This window comes from Homalodisca vitripennis, chromosome 1 (assembly GCF_021130785.1).
Source record: "Homalodisca vitripennis isolate AUS2020 chromosome 1, UT_GWSS_2.1, whole genome shotgun sequence".
In the NCBI taxonomy this organism is placed as follows: Eukaryota; Metazoa; Arthropoda; class Insecta; order Hemiptera; family Cicadellidae; genus Homalodisca; species Homalodisca vitripennis.
The window spans coordinates 57786182-57805571 of NC_060207.1; the positions used below are offsets into that span (position 1 = coordinate 57786182).

The 19390-nt window shown below is 38.0% G+C and overlaps 1 protein-coding gene across 1 annotated transcript in view; it reads left to right on the forward strand.

Annotated features, from left to right (window-relative positions):
- The first annotated feature begins 447 nt into the window (after positions 1-447).
- The window catches only part of LOC124362164 (ras-responsive element-binding protein 1), a 46001-nt gene continuing 27058 nt past the window's right edge, over positions 448-19390 (forward strand). The window contains exon 1 of the mRNA XM_046816416.1: positions 448-601. The gene's annotated coding sequence lies outside the window, so the exon portion shown is untranslated. The remainder of the gene's footprint in view (positions 602-19390) is intronic.

The following is a 19390-nucleotide window of genomic DNA, read 5'->3' on the forward strand; positions in this document are numbered from 1 at the left end:
TACTTCCTCGTGCAAAATTAAGTTTTTAAATCTTTTGACCACACGCTGTGTACTAACCTAAAATACTGTCGTTGTTTGTGTCTCGTGTTTATTTCGAGGTAAATTTAGATTATTTAAGTTTGTTAAATAGGCTGAGTCTCATTTTAATAAAACTAACATTGTGATATAAATTGACTCTACTTTTCACATCATTCTGTAGTTAACATGACAATATGATTGTGGAACCCATCATTTCCAAAATGTGCAGTCCGCCCCCGACAATAAGTGTTCCAAGAAGTCTGCCACGAGTGCAGATTGTAAAGGTACAGACGGCGCCTGGGATGTAGTCTGACAGAAGGAAGCACGGTGACCGGTGACGGCTGATCCCCACCCCTCTGAGGACTGCTGCCATTGGTCGGTGCGGCGGCGGCGCGCTCTCTGGGCCCTCAGTCACCTCCCGCCCGGCGCTCGCTTCTGTCTGTAGCCCGCATCTTCAGATTCATCCCGTGCTAGTCGAGACAGTGTCGTGCCAGTCCGCTCCGCTGCGTACTATTGTGTTCTGTGCGCTCGCGCTCCCGCTAGGTGTGTACACCCGCTCGCTCTGACTTTCTTCTACGAGATGGTGAGTGCATCAATTATATTTATTTATTGATTATATTCGTTATAAAGTGCATTGTTAATAACGGTGTGTTTATCTCTACATTAGGTTTGTTGTGCCGACTTGTGGGCACACCATTCACTAACAACTCTTTCCTGTCATTTATTTTTATTTTATCAATACAGTTCTTTTCATAACCCTTGAGAAAAGTCAGTGTATTTCTGTGTTGTCATTTTACTGAAATTAATTTTAGAATCACTCATTACATGCTAACTTTATACAATTCCAATTGTTTTTGATTCGGATTATTCTGTGTTGGCATCTTAAAGGTTTCTCTATTTTTATAAAGATATTTTAACAATATAAGCCCTATTTCTCGGTAGATATTACTGTATTTGAAATCCTTACATAATGTTGTCTACATTACAAAGTGAATACTATCAATAGCTTGCTACAACGTAATCGTGCACACTAATGTTAGTAAATGTGCAGAAGTTTTACTGGTACCACTCGTAAATTTATATTGAGTTTTGAACTTCTCGTCGTTCAGCGGGAAAGGTCTACACAAAGAAAAGTTAGGTACGCCCGAGTCTGATCCCTAACTTAATGTATAGATCTTCACGTTGAGTATTAAATTTGTGTCATAAAACTGGTTTACGATGCAACACACTACATACTTGTTTTATGGTATTCGATCGATCGTAATGGACCTGAAAGTTAATAAAATCATAGATGTTAAGTTATCAATACGATAGATTAAAAACAATATTCAGTTATCAAATAGTCGTAAATGAAAACAATATGTAGCTTAAAACTTTAATAGACCTTGGATTTACGTCTGCAATATAATTAATGATATGGCTGAGTCAAAGTTAGTTTACATATTATCGCTGTAATGTTGAATGTTCGGTGTTACGCGTAGGTAAGAAATAATAATAATTAGACAGTCAAAATATGGAAAACTATGTGACTAAAAATAAGAAATTATTTACACTAATAAAACTATTAATATTTCGATTTTTTTATTTCATCCGTGATGAGAAATTAATTAGTTATAATTAAATAATTAATTATTTTTAAAATAATATTTAAAACAATTTATTTAGTAAAATTGCTTAAGATAAACTGAATTGTAGTAATATATAACATCATTTGATAACATATACAGAAATTTGTATATAATTGACAAATATGCCCTTCATTTGACTGTCTCAGAAAGCCATGCTAGTGCAATAATATGATACCGTGCTATTATTTGCTGCATTATTGTTGTGAGGTAATAGCGAAGTCCAGATTTTAGTTGTTGTCCGACCAACGTCCTATTGATGTTTCACTTGTATTTATTTGATTTCCATTGCTGTTTTATCCTGTTGCAGAATAAGCTATATATTATTTAGTTTGTAAAGAACTGACTTATGATAAGTTTCATGCCAGTGACAACAAGAACATTTTTTCTCTGCCATTTCGAAGATAACGAATTTTTTAATATAATTGTTTGAATGGCTATTTAAAAATGGTGGCGATTTTTAGATAGTTGAAAATTCTATACTTTTAATTAATAAGGGTTGATTATATCACACTTACATATTTTGAATAGATCGTTCGGTACTATTTCCTTCTTAAGAGAACGAATCTCGCGTAAAACCCAAACTTTTCATTTTGGTCAGTTAACATTCTTACTAGGGTTCCTTGAAAGTTTCTTTTGTATGCAGGATGACGGTTTTATGAGCAAACAGTCTAAACTCGTTTACGAAGTATTGTGACCTTCCGGGAATCGAACCCGTAACCTGTCGGTCGGAAAGCTACAGCCTCAGACTACAACAATATCGACATTTTCGTCGATAAGAGATCAAAATCAATCGTTAGTTAACTCCCAACATTGTCTACTGTAACTATAAAATTGTAAGGTAGCGTCCAAGATTCGGTGAGTCAGCGAATGAGCTGACAGCACAGGCTGCGCGGCGCACTGATGTGCATGGATTGTCTCGGTGACTAACGTCTCAGTTCAGAGCAAGCGTTGCGTACAATACAAATTTATATTTTCATCGAGTTCCAATAAACTGCCTGCCGCTCAGAGCCTTTTACGTTCTTATCAATCTGAGGGAGGAATCAATCTGGTTGTAGAGCACATCACACACAGGGGTATGCTCTTACATACTCGTATATTTTACATTATTGATATTTATTTTATTGCCATTTTGTACTAACAACGTCGTTTCTGTCTAATGGGAGACACGTTCTAAACGCCGTCACCACGAGGCGGAAATAATTTCAGCACGACAATTAAAATTTTCTCAGAATGAAAACCGCCATCCTCAACATCGATCAGTTTGTTACTGGTCGCTGGATCTTGTAACCCACTTGGTTGAAGTCAGAGATGGAGAGGGTTTGAGGATTTGGTTGGCTTGTACGTACTACGTCTGCCGTTACTCTTTCGATGTTACGGAGTTTTACACTTAAATTAATTTTTTTGCTGCGAAACGATACAATTTAGTAATCTAAACTGATTTCACACATTCTGCTATATTATTGTCGACACCCGTTGTAACCGTGGTTCAAACCACACTTAAAACTGTACTGACTCTTTGATATTGATTAGTGGGTTGGTGACCTACTAATAGCGCGCTATGAACACCAAAAGCCACGATATTACTGACTTCGGACGTAGTACTATCTCATTCTCAACTATCTAGCATTGATTCTTTTTATTGCTTGGGTGTCTCAAGTCTATAATGACAAATAATAATTCGCTGAATCCGTTTAATATAAAACATTCCACATACTACGTATTAAGTACTCCTAAGTCATTTGGCAAAATCACTCTTCAGTATATTCGATCTTATCTCGTGTGATTAATGTCCATTTACTTAGGACAACTTGCGGTGAAAATCTGATAACTTAGTTTTGGACTTGTTGACTACCCCTAAAATGTAAACTACCAAAGTCCAGTAGATGAGCCAGTTCCCAATAACTGCAGCACGACCAGACCAGGTGTGGGAGGCAGCGGGCGCGGGCGGGCCTGTATCAGATCAATAGTGGGTCGAGATAAGATACCCTGTCTCTGTCGTACTCTCAACCCAGCTCTCTATAAATACCCGGTACCAGGATGATGCCATGGCCCGCTATCTCTCAATCTGGTACTATTGATTTTGCCGACATACCTCGCTGATTAGTTCAATCTAATTCTTTTCTGAGTGAATTCCTATTATTGTGCGATCATGCAGATGTCGTAGCATTCTCGTTAAGATTTTCCCGGAATAGTTATCAAAGAAACGTTTTTGAGGCGTGCAATTTCCGTTTTCAGAGTAATTCAGTATAACAATTCTAAGGTTGTCGTTTGTATAACAAGGAATACTTTACTCCTTATCAGTCATTAATGATTTTAATTTCCGTACTTTCGATCCAATGCTAATATTTCCAAACACCGCCATTCTCACTAGGAACGAATCTATTGGTTCACCGACTACGAAATTTAAGGTAAACGTATGTCATAATTTTTTTAAAGACTTAAAGGCTTGTTCAAACTTTTATGCACTAAGCCAAATTGCTTTTGAAAGCCTCTGGAACACTACAATTTCTTTGGAACAGCCTAACATCTGATACCCCATGACCTGTATTACCTAATGATTTTTGGATTACCTGCTTATTGCATCACTTATGTTGTATAAACCTCAATTTCCTTTGACGTCGAATGTCCTAATCCAACCGGTCTCTAAGAGCTGGAACTGACTTCTCTTCGCTTTTGTAAAACCGACTAGGAAATTTGTATTTGGTCGTGTAAGACAGACCTTTTGTTCTCTGTTATTGGATCCTTTGTTCTATCGCTCTCGGCTTATGTCAGCTTCCCGGAATTTGGAAGCTCTAGGCCTCTGAATGCCCCTGGAAGCTCCCGTCTTTGTATACACCGGCATCTGAAGTACCCAAGTTTTGAGTACCTGATTCCGAATTGCTTTCTTTGAGATTGTTCTTTCTAGAATCTATTGGTTTATGGAAACTCCCTGCCCCTGAAAATCTCTAGTCTAGATGCTAGAGCTAGGGCTTGGAGCTTTCCATCTTTTGGAAACTTTCTGCCTTTAACAACTTACGAGAGTTCCTGTCTTATAAGAGGCCTTGGCTGCAAAACTCTCAGACTGGAGTGTATCTTGGGAGATTCCGGGATATCATAGATGATCTTGTACTGTTATGAAGATGTATGTCTTCGGGAATCGTGTTTTAATTCCCCCTAACTTATGAAAGCTAACAGACCCGCTCCCTGCGTCATCCATCCTGGGTTCCCACTTATAGCACAGAATGGTCATATTAATTCTGGTTAATTTCCAGGAATGCTGTGGCGAAGTGGTCTTGTCCACTTCTTACTTGTTTTCAAAATCACACGTCAACTTCTTAACAACGTTGTTGCAAATTTTGTAAAAATGTATGCAACCACAAGTTGTATAAAGTAAACGTTTAAAAATACATTGATTCTGATACTAAGCTCGCCTTTATCCGATTGGTCCAAACAACGAACTTAATCTTGCCAATTTTTTACTACTCGAATTGATTTAGGACTCAACCATGATGTTATGTTTACAAAGAGATTTGTTTACACAAACACAAATGTATAGATAGACGTGAAATTTATTTGAAACTGACTAGCATATTATAATTTGTTAGTTGTTGATGGAACCTTCTACTTTCTTTCAACGGTACTCGAATAAATATTACACAGTTATACACAGCAATTACATTATACAAATTTTCCATTTAAATTCAATTTAAACTTAGAATGTTTAAACCCACAATCCTCCTCCCTCACGCCACTATCCCTCGCGTTATTAAATAAAATCTTATACCCTTTTATAATATGTATTTTTCATTTTAGTTGTTAGATAGTTGGGTCTGTTCTCATGGAACATAATACTATCCTAAAATAATTATTGTATGGCTAAACATCAAGCACTAATATTCAATTGTTTAATAACTAATTTTACTAATACTCAAAAAATTATAAATTGTACATTAATTCTAATATCATAGATTACTAACCATTCCCTTGAGTGTTGCATGACCATTAAATGAAATTTGCTACACAAAGCATACAAATGTTCATTTAAGTAGTTGAGATGTGCATTTGAATGGGGAAGGGTACGATTTTGGAACATTAAATTCCCTGCAAAGCCTAGATGACCATTTGAAAATCTAAATAGTAAAAAAAGTATGACCACAAATTTGGGGAGTTAAAAAACTAGATTTAATACTTTTTACTTATAATGTATTTACATCTATTTTCTAATCTACATAGACATACTAGTATTTTGAAATAATCTTTACATCATTGTAATTATGGATATTATATTTTGGTTATTTTCATTTAAAAACTATTATTGAGTGATCAATTTTAAGAAAAAGTTCTTATTTTTAGTTTAAACTTGAGACATATTCACATGCACCATTCTCGAGTGATGTAGATCTCGCGCAGCATTCTTATCATCGTGTATGTAAACAGATTCGGGGGTTTATAAACAATCGCTTACGTGGACCGACTTTCATGCGGATTTGGTGATAAACGGAGCCCGCGCTCTGCGTCATCAACTCAATTATGTACCAAGTTTAGTGTAGGAACGTTTTGTCTACCTTTTTATAGCTTATAAGCGGTTATCATCCTTTGTTTTTAGGAAAACATATAGATATGTAACATCTTAATGGCATATAAACTAACCAAAGGTCTTAACTAATTTTGATAAAGATAATGGTAATGTAACGGTACAGATTATGGAGGCAATTGAAATTTTTATTTGATATTTGTACAGTTTCAGGCAAAGAAGAACTAATGAATTTTCATACTATACGGTATCTAGGACGCTAACTTTTAAATTTATTATATCAAGGCTGCCATGAAATAGAACTGCCAAAGATAAAAAGTTAGTTTTCCATTCAAATGTTTATGTGAAGGTACTGTCGTCGAACTGTGATTACTTTATAGAAAACGTAGAAACATGGCGTTTTAAAAAGAAAACGTTTATACGTTGGCTCATAAACCCCTATTCTGTTGAGATCCTCCTTATGTAGACTATATGATTTTCAAAATTATGTTCACCAATCTTGCCGACATGCTAATTTTGAATTCGCTGGCAGAAATAGCAACTTACACACAGTGTATTCTGAATTGCTGCTATAACTGGGGTAGTACAACTTGTGCATTATTATGTGAAACTGATCTCGCACCACACTCAGGTGTAGTAATGAGCAAGTCTACAATAGGCCTACCTCGACCAGTTTGTTCGATGTACGGAGCAAACATCTTCCCATATCTTAATCTGGAATCCATCCAGAAAAAGCTGGATTTGTGTAAACTCACATTGGCATTGCCAGAAACATTTGACACCTTGTGTACTGGCCACACATCTCTCTCTGTGCCAGCAAAGTAGGCTACACACAGTGGCGCTGCTGCGAGTTGAGCAATGTTATCTGTCAATTATTACAGCCCGATGATCGGCAATACCTGCGATAGCCTGAGATAGCGGCATCTCACAGCCCAGAATAGCACCAGTTGCCGTGCCGAACTGTCTCCAACTGTGATTACTCATTGTTTTACATAAGCATTTTTGTCGATGATAAAGTTCTATATCTGGCCATTTAAGTACTTATCTTTAAACTAGATCAATTTCTCGAATAGGATCAAATTTGTTCAAAATGAATAGTATTAAAGAGTACACGGAGGAAAGAAAATTAAAACTTCTCAATTGAAAGGTACATTTTATTATTTGTTTTAGTTATTTTCTCGTTTGTTAAAAAAATTCAAAACCCCAGTACAACTGTATCCTTTGCTAACTCTGTGTCAATAGAGATGTTTATATTCTCTCGTGCATGAAGTAACGAGAATATAATCTGCTGTCGAATATTTCACCTTAAAGTGTTTAATAAACTTTAATATAATTGATATCCAATGGTCTAGATCAAATGGAATTCCTTGGAGTTTTTGCTGGTGATATTATCAATTCAGATTTATTCAGAATTGATAGTTTTTCTATATATTATGATTGGTTTACAAACTAAATAGACATGTTTTGCCAACTAACTAACTCTTTATTTGGTTATTTTGCTAATCGGATACATTACGTGATACTCCAAACTAAAAATTTTCAAAGTTGTTTTGCATTTTCATGTCAATGAACACTAGAATTTCTAGACCACAATGTGTATGAATCAAGGATTTGTACAAAGTGTACCCAATTAACGCTGGAGAATGCCAACCTTGGTGTTTCTTCTCGATCACCTTGTCGAGATTCCTCCTCTCCTGGAATGCCCCAGAATCCTTTGCTGCCAGGTGTAACACTTCCACTTCCGGCCGTTTCACAACTACAAGTTGCTGATCAGCTGGTTTCATTCACGGCTTGCTAGCTCATTCATTCATTAACACTTGTTATAACAACAGTTAAGGTCATTGTTACACATCGGTGACCTCAGGTAAGATGTTTGGTGTACTACATAGGCTAGATGTTTTAGTTTGGCGGTAACTCGGTAGCGCGGGCACTCTTCACTGATGTGTCAAATCTGTTTCCTGTCGCTAGTGTCGGTTTTCCTATTGTGATAAATGTAATCTATCGTAACTTTCGACCGGAATGGGGCAATATTTAAACATCACTTCCTCTCTCGGCGACATCCGAGGAAGATGTCTGACCGCAGAGTATGAGCCACTCTTGTGGCTTTCCCACCGCACCCAGCCTCTTGCTGCTGCAATATAACAACGATCGTCAGTAGGTGGGTGGGTAACCTAGTGGTACATCCCCATATTCACCGATAGATACCGTGTCTATCCACCAGTTTGCTGCTGTGGAGTATTATCACAATCAAAATACGATTTTTTTATTACGATAGTTTTCCAATAATGCACCGTTCCGGATCAAGAGCTCTTCGATGTTTTAAACACATACATTAATGCCGAGTTCATGTTTTGGCCATACAAATCATTTGGACAGTGTAGAGGATATTTGGATGTAAAGGATTTCCTGCATATAGACAATATTACTCACTGTTGTCTAAATTTACGTTAAAAGGGTGAAATTTGTCTATAATACAAGATAATGAAAAAAGTACGCCTCCCATTACATATTACGGTGTAAAGTTTTCGAGAAAATCGAGTGTGGAGGTGAGAGTTTCCATTCGGCCGGGAACTGGTTCTCTCCAGTGAGAAGGGGTTTTGCAGAAATCGTGTTGCCACGAGCACGTGCACAACTGCGATACACATCAACGAGACTCCTAATTAGAAAAGATTCGGTGAACCAAAAACCATAATATTTTAAAAATTTGAAGATCGTCGGAAATATGTACTTTGAAAGAACATTTTGTAAAAACGCATTACTTTGACATATAGTACGCATTATATAAATGTGTCATAATGAGAGTTTAGAATACCTTATAATGTCAGATGTCGCTACAGGTTTTGCCAGAGGTGTTTGACATAATGTACTACTATACGACAGTACGACACGGCTACTTGTACACTTGTTATTTATTTAATTAAAAATTGATTTTCTTAACGTTTACGTACAATTTTTACTGGCTTATTTTACATCATTATCTTAAGAAATTAATTCTTTACAAGTTTTGTTAAAGAATTTTACGTGTTTGTTACACATTTAACAAAGTTAATCTACTTGAAACCTAAATGAAACTTGTTTTTGGACACCGAATTTTGTTTATTTCTTCAGAGATCTTAAAAATTACTGCAGCTAGAGGTCTGGTACCAATTTTATTCAATCTTTCAGTTCAATTTGCATAATATACATTAAATTTTACGTGTTTGTTACACATCTAACAAAGTTATTCTACTTGAAACCTAAATGAAACTTGTTTTTGGACACCGAATTTTGTTTATTTCTTCAGATATCTTAAAAATTACTGCAGCTAGAGGTCTGGTACCAATTTTATTCAATTTTTCAGTTCAATTTGCATAATATACATTAAATTTTACGTGTTTGTTACACATTTAACAAAGTTAATCTACTTGAAACCTAAATGAAACTTGTTTTTGGACACAGAATTTTGTTTATTTCTTCAGATATCTTAAAAATTACTGCAGCTAGAGGTCTGGTACCAATTTTATTCAATTTTTCAGTTCAATTTGCATAATATACATTAAATTTTACGTGTTTGTTACACATTTAACAAAGTTAATCTACTTGAAACCTAAATGAAACTTGTTTTTGGACACAGAATTTTGTTTATTTCTTCAGATATCTTAAAAATTACTGCAGCTAGAGGTCTGGTACCAATTTTATTCAATTTTTTCAGTTCAATTTGCATAATATACATTAAATTTTACGTCCTGGGTAACGCCCAAAATAATTTAATAGGGCTCCCTTTTAACGGTGGCACTGAAATCTGGGCGAGATCTTTCACCCTGTATAGCTAGCTAACTAAGCGTTTCTGGACCTATGTGTATATGAACTTTTTTCGTTATTTTCACCGTAAGAACAAGTCCTGACAGTTTCTCCGTTTCTTCATGGGACACCCTGTATATAACCAGTGATAATTGCGCTTTCAATCTTAGATTAAATGTATGCGAATATTTTCCGTGCCTGTCACTTGATGGATGTAGACAGGAGAGATGTATACATGTCCGATATATGGATTCTGTCCGCGAGATCTGGCGTTGACGCGACAAGGCCAGGCTCATTACCTCCAGAGGACATCACAGTGACGGCCTTGCCAGGAATGTCCCCAGTAACACGCGACGGTTGGGGTTCTAGCAACCGATGCCTCATTGGCACCGAACTACGCACATCCTCTGACCTTGGACCCTGGACGGTTTACAGTCGCGCTGTCACCGTCAGGACCGTTACCGAGACAATGAGACGGTCGGTCCTCAGGCAGGTACATGGGTCTAAGAATGTGGGAGTGCCATGGGAAACGGAAAGTGGGTCGTAAATTAAAATCAACAAACTACCCTACACCCGATTTTCAGAACATCTGTCCATCTTCTTAATAAGTGCACACTTGGTGTTCAAATACGCTAACGAGGGCTGATGCACTTTCATCTAGTACTAAATTAAGAGGAACAGAAAGAAACGAAATATTATAGCGAATACGAGTATTCCAATCGTGATTATACCAAGGGAAATGTTTGGAATTACATTATAGTTATATTTTGAGTATTATTTCAAGGATACTAATATTTTCTTTTCAGCGTTCCTTTTCAGTTATTATGATCTCTTTCTTGGAAAGTATACATGGATTGAGTTGTTTTAAACTACCATACATTTTATGGATTCTTTTTTAATCCATGACGTACTAATTTTATGTATCCGTGTTTATAAACTTAAACAGTAATTTAGTTTACAACAGGATTATACGTTATATTATTGTATGTACCTACACCTCTATACACCGTGTTCGAAAGCAATCACAACTCCAGAGACTCGGGTTCCTATCACAATTTGGGCAAGTCACAATATGTCGTAGTGAGCCTTGCCTGGTGTAATGTAATAATCAGTCCTGGGCTGGTGCTTTAGATCGTCCATAAAATATTTATAAATGCTTTCTTTATTATAAAATCTGAACAAAATTAAATGTAGGACTGACAAATTTTGTTTGTAGGTTTTCGGCTAGTACCACTTTCTGTCAGCAAGCTTGTATACAAAGAGATTTCGCTCGAGTACTTATAACGGCCGATAATAGTTGCAGATTGAAGTGTAAACTGGTTGCCTCACTAAACCAACTACCAGTACCACAGAGACAGAGAAGATGGGCGACGTGCGCAGGCTAGAGCGCTCGTGCGTCCAATCTGCGGTCGAGTCCCACTGGCTCTGGTTGTCCCTGCGTCTCCTTCTCATCTCTAGTTTTTCTCCCTGGTCGGTTTTTGCTCATATAACGGTTCGACTAGGTGTTGGTCTCTGACTCTTTAACTAGCTCTCTTCTTCTCCAGTTATTCCGGTCAGTGATCGGTCATACAACTCACCTGTTGTCGTGAGATCAGGTAATGTGATACTTCCAGTGCGTGGTCACACAAAATCAATTATTGGTTCATGATTGAAAATAGGTCATGCACGGTGCGAAAACTGTACAAATGGTTTGGATAAACGTATTGTGTAGATGGTATTTCGTGAAAACATAGCTTAACTGTACTTCCAATATGTACAATTATAGCTTGACGAACGAAATTTAGACGAAATGTTGTATTTTTGGTGGTGTTTTGTAGATATTAACCACTAAAAACACACTCGAATTTAAAACACATGTTGCATCGCTTGACCCCAAACAACACCCATAATCGCCTCTATGGATGTAATTAAACTGTTGATATTTATGAGAAGCTATATAGCAAGTTGTGGTAAACACCGTATATTTTGTAATCCTAAACCTGATCATGAAACGGTTGTTGACGAGAACCGATCGCGGAACTGTGGGATTCCACAAATCTGCACATTTCTGCCGACCACAGTAAGCTTGGAAAACAGGCGGTAAGTAGGTTGAGGGCCGGCGAAATCTGATCTGTGGCGGGCTAAACAATCAGTTTATTGTTGCAACAGTACCTCCTTCAGGTGTCAATGTTGCGTGCTGTACTTTGTTCCTGCTGCAATTCGGGTAGGCAGAACCGAGCGTCCGCGTGGATAAAGAATTTTGCTATTATTGAAACCTAGAATTTTACTCCAGGATATTTTACACAAATGTTTTGTATCCATGCACTGTATATATTATTCTGGACCGAGAATGTGGGGTGAAGAAGGCAAACGCAGCCCCAGACTACAGGTATGCCACGCACTGGCAAGCACAAGCAGAAAAGTACACATGTGGAAACCGAATGATGAGGAAGTGAAATATGTATTAATTTTAATGAGTGAACGAAGGCCAGAGATTTCCCCGAGATACCCAGCCTGGAAGGCCGTCAACTCACGGTGTCTTCCCGCAGAGTCATTGGCTGAACTTGGCTTATAGAGCGAGATGTTACTCATCGTAGAGGAAACAGTTTCTTATAGTCTTAAGAGCTAGAAGTTTAAATTAGAATTATCTGCTAAAACTGCATTGCCATAAGGTACAGTATATCACGTTTGGTAATAATAACAAATTCTTCATGAGTATGATTTATCAGATACTTCTAACAGTATGTAGGCAAATAGCTTTTAGTGCGATAATCTACCACAAAAGGTTTGTAGAAAAGTTTAAATAATAATGACTGAAGTCATTGAAGTATGTACATAGTACCTATAAGAAAAGGTAAGACGTGAAAAATGTTAAATACATGGCGACATTCTTATGTGTATTGACAACTGAAGAATGAACATTTTCCGAAGATGAATTCTTCTATCCCGGTATTTTGATTATTAATTATTTTATACGTCGTTATTATTCAAACCATTGCAGTTCTGTTTAACTTTTGGTTTTCGACCAAACTTACCAGATCTTTAATATAATTAAATATTTCGTGACTACACTATTCCGCTCTTGAGATCTACTCATATTTTGGTTACGATCATCTGAGGCTACCACGCACAACAATCTACACGTCTTGTCGAAGACCAGTTGACCGCTGCAGACCCGGGTCCTCTCTTGGCATCGACTCTGGAGTAGCGGTCCTCGAGTTTTTATGCGCGGGAGGCCCGCCTAGCTCTCGGCTACGCATCCCAAGCAGCTCCGGCCTCTGGGTGGATGTCCTCCGGCCGTTCACACACCGCCACCCACATCTCGCTCTCTGGACACCCGAATTTTTTTCCGGAATCTCTAGAGCAACTGGCAAACCCACTAGAGAGGACTTCCCGAACTAGCGCCTTCCTCATGCTCGAGTGCCACATATTATTCTCTGGATCCTTCCGCCAGTTTTATTTGAAACTTTCCTCTATGCGGTATTTCTGTTTGATTACTAACGGTCCACGCCACGCATACTAAACAGCATTTCTATTGATCATTTAGCTATATAACGACATTTTAAAACATCTATTTATATAGTTTGAAAATGACCCCCTGGTCAGCTATTTCTTTCTAATAAGACTTCCTTAAAAAGCTAGTTTCGCTTCACTAAAATTTAATCATATTTAAAAAATATTTTTCTGATATTGTTTGCCTATTTAATCGAATCGGGCTCGTTACTCCTTGGTCATCTGTTCGATATCGCAGGTAATATGTTAAAATAGGAACTATAATTTATGGTCAAATAAAAATCATAAATTTCACTTGCGAATCTGCAGGATTTACTGCTATTTCGTATATGGCTGACATTGGAGTTTTCCATCGATCTGTAAATCATTTTACAGGGTGATATTTTATATGACGAGTTAACGTTGACGTTATGGGTATCCTATATTATAATATTTTATGAAATGACCACTTAGTGTATATTTTGTCCTGCTTGTTACACTACATTTGACCCCCTTGTCACTGCACATCGGGTCGAAACGGCCGTAAAACTCGAGATTGTTGTGTCCTAACAGCCGCGACGGTCGCTCGATTCGGTTGTAAAACTCGCGCGTGCTAATGCGCGGCTGTTATAACGGCCAAACCTTAAATAAACATATAAAGACCAAGTACAAGAGGACGCGAGCTATAAATTTGACAATAATGCAATAGAACGGGTGAGTCTGGCACTTGATTCCCGGGATAAACCTGTTTGGACCCCACACTTCCGCGTGACCCCGGCGGCGTGTTAAAGGGCGTGTTGTGTCACCCCATCCTACAGTAGGTAACCTCTTTTATATTGTCCGGCGCGGAGCGGTGGGGCGACCGGGCCATCCGTCTTCCTGCCCGCCAATGTGTCACAAATCGCTCGTTGGGAAAGGTTTTTACGCGTATTCTGTGAGAGTTGATCACGTCAAAGGCCTAAGTGAACACAATTATCCCTTACCTCGTGATGGGCTGTCATAGAATGCTTGCAGTGTAGCCTACAATTAACTTAATTTCGATAGCCTTGTGTTTAATATTGTCGTTTATCCTTTTTTTACTCCGCTGAAAATTGGTACGAGATATCCTTCTGATGTCTAGTAGCCTGCAACGTGTATTCGTAGATTGTCAATGATATAATTGTACAACTAGTTTATCTAAATATTCACTTCGTTACCGACTAGGTAGTATTTAAGAACTAAACCAAAAGTACATTTTGGAAACTTTTAAATAAATAATTGGGAACTGTTACTACAAAAACAATTTGAGCAACTTTTAATTTAACTTCAAAATGAGAAAATTACAGGGAATGAATGAATGGATATTCATTTACAAATACGTGCTGGAGCCACAATTGAGCATTGCAACACAATACAATTATAATATGATTTCATCGCGGACCATTTAAAATTTGAGATAAGGCACTCTGTTTCTAAAACATCCCTGAATCAATAGATTATTTTATTTATGTGTAAGACAGCAGTCTTGTAAGCAGACCAGAGACAAAATTTAACTTATTACTGCAATTATGGTGAAGACAGACAAAATGCCAACTGCGATAGTTGGCTGTGCGGGCTAGCCAGAGCAAATATTGCTGCAAGTTAGGTAACCGACATTGATCAGTAACACTACCAGGAAATCCCTGCCTGCTGTGATGCTGCGACAGCAGATACCGGTGACTCACAACCCGTCTCTCGAATCTGCCAGTTGACGTGTCGTCTCTAGATAACCTTTAATCTGTGGCACTCGACTCGACGTTTAGTTCGGTTTTCCTGTTAACAGCGCCGCCTCTGGCCGACTCAACGCGTAGCAGTCTCATCCCGCTTGTCAGTAAATATGGCAACTTGTTCTACAAGTCTTGATGATGGGTCGTCAACAAATATCTGCTGCGGAGCTACGCATGCTTGCTGACATTGTGATACTACCGGAAGGCGTTAAATTGTGGTACAATGATATTGTAATATTTTCTTAATGATGTAATAACGTAAGATTGAAATTGTACCTATACGATCTCATCTAAGAATAAGATGTACTAGTGCATAAAATACACAATTTGTAAGATATGTTTCATGTTTTAAATCCGTTTAGTTTAAATTAGTTTTCTATTATATAATTTTGTTTAATTTTCAACAATACTGAACTTGGATTCATAAATAACACGCTGAAAGTAAGTTGTAAATAAAACAATTTTACAATCCAAAAATATTATTATTCATAGTACAACGCAAACATCAGTGTAGGATAGGCGGCATGGGGCTGAGATGCAGGCTATTGTCTCAGTGCGAGAAATTGTTAAACTGAGAAGGCAGCACTTGTAATCTTGCAAGGGCTGGGAAGTACGACGCAAACATCAGTGTAGGATAGGCGGCATGGGGCTGAGATGCAGGCTATTGTCTCAGTGCGAGAAATTGTTAAACTGAGAAGGCAGCACTTGTAATCTTGCAAGGGCTGGGAAGTACGACGCAAACATCAGTGTAGGATAGGCGGCATGGGGCTGAGATGCAGGCTATTGTCTCAGTGCGAGAAATTGTTAAACTGAGAAGGCAGCACTTGTAATCTTGCAAGGGCTGGGAAGTACGACGGAAACATCAGTGTAGGATAGGCGGCATGGGGCTGAGATGCAGGCTATTGTCTTAGTGCGAGAAATTGTTAAACTGAGAAGGCAGCACTTTTAATCTTGCAAGGGCTGGGAAGTACGACGCAAACATCAGTGTAGGATAGGCGGCATGGGGCTGAGATGCAGGCTATTGTCTCAGTGCGAGATGAGCCAGACGGTTATGCAAATGCCCCTAGGTCTACTGTCTCCCCCGGGTAATTACCTCTGCTCGGACACCCCTGGCAGGAAGGAAGCCAGTTACCGGCCCTGCCATCTGCCCGCAGCAGCCACCTGGACTCTGGACTCATCTCGGTCGATCATCAGCTGATCCACTGATCGATCGCTACCAGCTGTCTCATTCTGGTCAGGTTTGATGTTATTGCCCTCGATAATCGTAATCTTTCATGACTGACCATGCTCACCTCAGGCGTCGTTCAGATCTATAACGTTACAGTACTAAATTTACAAAATATTTAAAATTTTGAAAATACGCAACAAATAATATTTCTTTCTGTAGTTTAGTAAGCGTTAGTGTAGTAAATAGTGTAGTGTAGTTAACAAATGCAAATTTAGATGGTTCGAACACTACTCCCACCCGGAATACAGCAAAATATCTCTAATATATTTATAACCGCTCTGCTACATGTGATCGCCCAGCATTTCCGCTCATGTTCTATAATGTAATACATAAATGTTCTGTATTGCTGTAAAATGATGAACAAAATGTTATTATGGACTCTTAATTCCAATTTCGCGCGGCAGGGAACTCCAGAAAGTTGCCCGCGGCGTCACGGTTATATGTGGCAATCGCGTTGCCTGTCTGTGTGTACTATAATTTTTGATAGACTAGTCAAAGGTTTTTAGCAATATCAATAATTTGTATAGTAGGCTCATTAAAGCTTACCTAAACATAACCACAGTTCTTCGGTGCACACGAGCATTGTAATTTCTGTTATTCAAAGTACTAAAGGCCTCATTAGTGGACATGTGATTCGGTCGCCCAGATTCATGTCCAGATAGATTTCCCCTTTTTGTGTGAAATATTTCGGATTTACGAGTCATCGAGTTCTCCAGATACTACGTCTAACTGTTGCATACATCATAATCCTTTGTTTAAAGTTTATTGACGATGGATTATATGAACAAATAACAGGTTTTTGGACATTTGTCATGCATATAAGAACACTACGTTTCGAAAATTGGAATCGAAGCTCTTCTTTAGGTGTCAACTAACCTTAAAGCATAAGGGTGAGAATACACAGATACAGCATACTTTTTGAGTATTTTTAACCTTAAGCCTTAATGTTGCTCCTACACTTGTAGAGTAGGACATATACAAATCCTCGAAGCATAGTGTCCTATTTTTGTAACATGAACAATGGCAAATGTCCATAAACCTGTCATCCTTTTACATAATAACCCTGCTATTATGCGATCCATAACAACGCGTAGAACTAACTGGGGTTCAGTGTCTAAAATATAGTTAGTTGCAGTCTCGTATTTCTGTCGAAAAACAGTTGATTAGAACATAACATTTATGATATCGTAAATACTTGCCTGAGCCGTGTGTGATAGATATTGACAAACGTTCTATTGGGTGATTGTTTGTCACCTTTTCCTTACAACTTTGACTCCGATTTTGTTCCCCTAGTCTGAGCCAAGTCAGTCTGTCAGTAGTGTATACTGGTAGACTTTCCCCTGTCAACAATCGGCTGACAGTCTGTCGCACCTGTCAGAATTAGTGTCTGCTGCCAGGACCCGGGCCTAATGATCCCTCTTGCCTGACAGATACCATCTTTGGTCTCTGATGCAAGATTGCGGGCCAGTTTTAACCCTGCTAAGTATACTTTGTGTCATTGGTCAGGTAGATATGTTACTGTTCACTTGAATGGGTTCTATGAAGGCTATATAGAGAGATAGCATTTACTCTGGTTATTTGTAGATCAAATTGGTAGCAGAGCGGGTATTTTAGCGCAAACAGGTTGCATGCCTCGTGGACACAGGACTGACGAAACCAATTGAAATACTTATGTACTTCTGTAAAGGTATGTTACTTTTTATCTCTTATCAAATTAACGGGTATACGGTATAATTCAAAATTCTCCGAATTTTTATTTCTTGCCTTTTTATTCGTAGTTTTTGTGTTACCAATTTCGTAATTTGCGTAACATGTTTTTGTCGTTTTAATACTTTATGTATCTTTCATTCCAACCTACTAAATTCAGCGCGAAGTATTCTCCTGCAATATTTTGTTATTTCTAATCTGTCGTTTGTAAGTAAGTCATATTTCTGACATATTTACTTTTTTTGTGTATACCACTTATGCCATGGGTTCACTATTTTTTATTTAAAAATTCATTTCCAAAAAAAAGAAAACGAAAAAACCTATTTTGGTTTTTGATCTTGGATTGTACAAGATATATTTTAGTCACAATATGCAAAGTATGTTATTATACGAGTAATTGTTATTTTTTGTGTTATAAACACAGGTGTCGTATTAAAATACGACCTAAAAGCAGTCAATATGTTCAAATAAATTGTTTTGTTTCATTGCCCCACGAAATTTTTTTTCTGTCTTACCATCTAAAGAGTTTTACCATATTATGCATTTTAAATAGAAAAATAAACTGACAAATGGTTCTAAAATTCGAAGGAATATTGAAAATGGATATTTTTATTTTCGCGAAGAAAATGTTCTTATTGTGTTCTCTGCCACTCTGACTCAGGGCTCTCAGGGTAACTGTATTGCTGACTCCGCGAGACACGTAAGGTGTACCGGATCTGTCAGAGAGAACGGTACCGAGCCGGAAATGTAATGACGTCACGGGCTCAGCTGACCGACTCTCGCAGCATCCTAATCTGGCTACTTCCGCCCGGACCAGGGACAGAGATACGCTTTTAAAGTACATCCACTGGAGCCTATGTCTCAACCTGAATGTCTCATTCCCTCGAGTCACGCTAACCTTGCGTCACTCGGACCGCCGCGCCACCGCGCCGGAGATCCCGCAGCAGTGCGGTCACTTGGCCAACGCGAACCCACGTGAAACTGAATTATTTATTCTTGTGATTACATAGAACTCTCTGTTCATCCCCGGTGAATGAACGGTTAATATTTTGGCCATATTTTCTCTTCATTAAAACTGTCGAATTTTAATAATTTCCACTGAGCACCTTCAGCCGCAAAATCTAGAATATAGCCTAGGGATATCGACATTTCGATGAATAGAATTTGTCATTTCTACCCCTCTTAAATGAGGGCAGAGAACTCAGTCACTATCTATCTAAGGTTTTCGGGAGGATATGTACAACACATGTACAAAAAAACATACATTTCATAATAACAGAATTTCTGTTCTCCCAGGTTT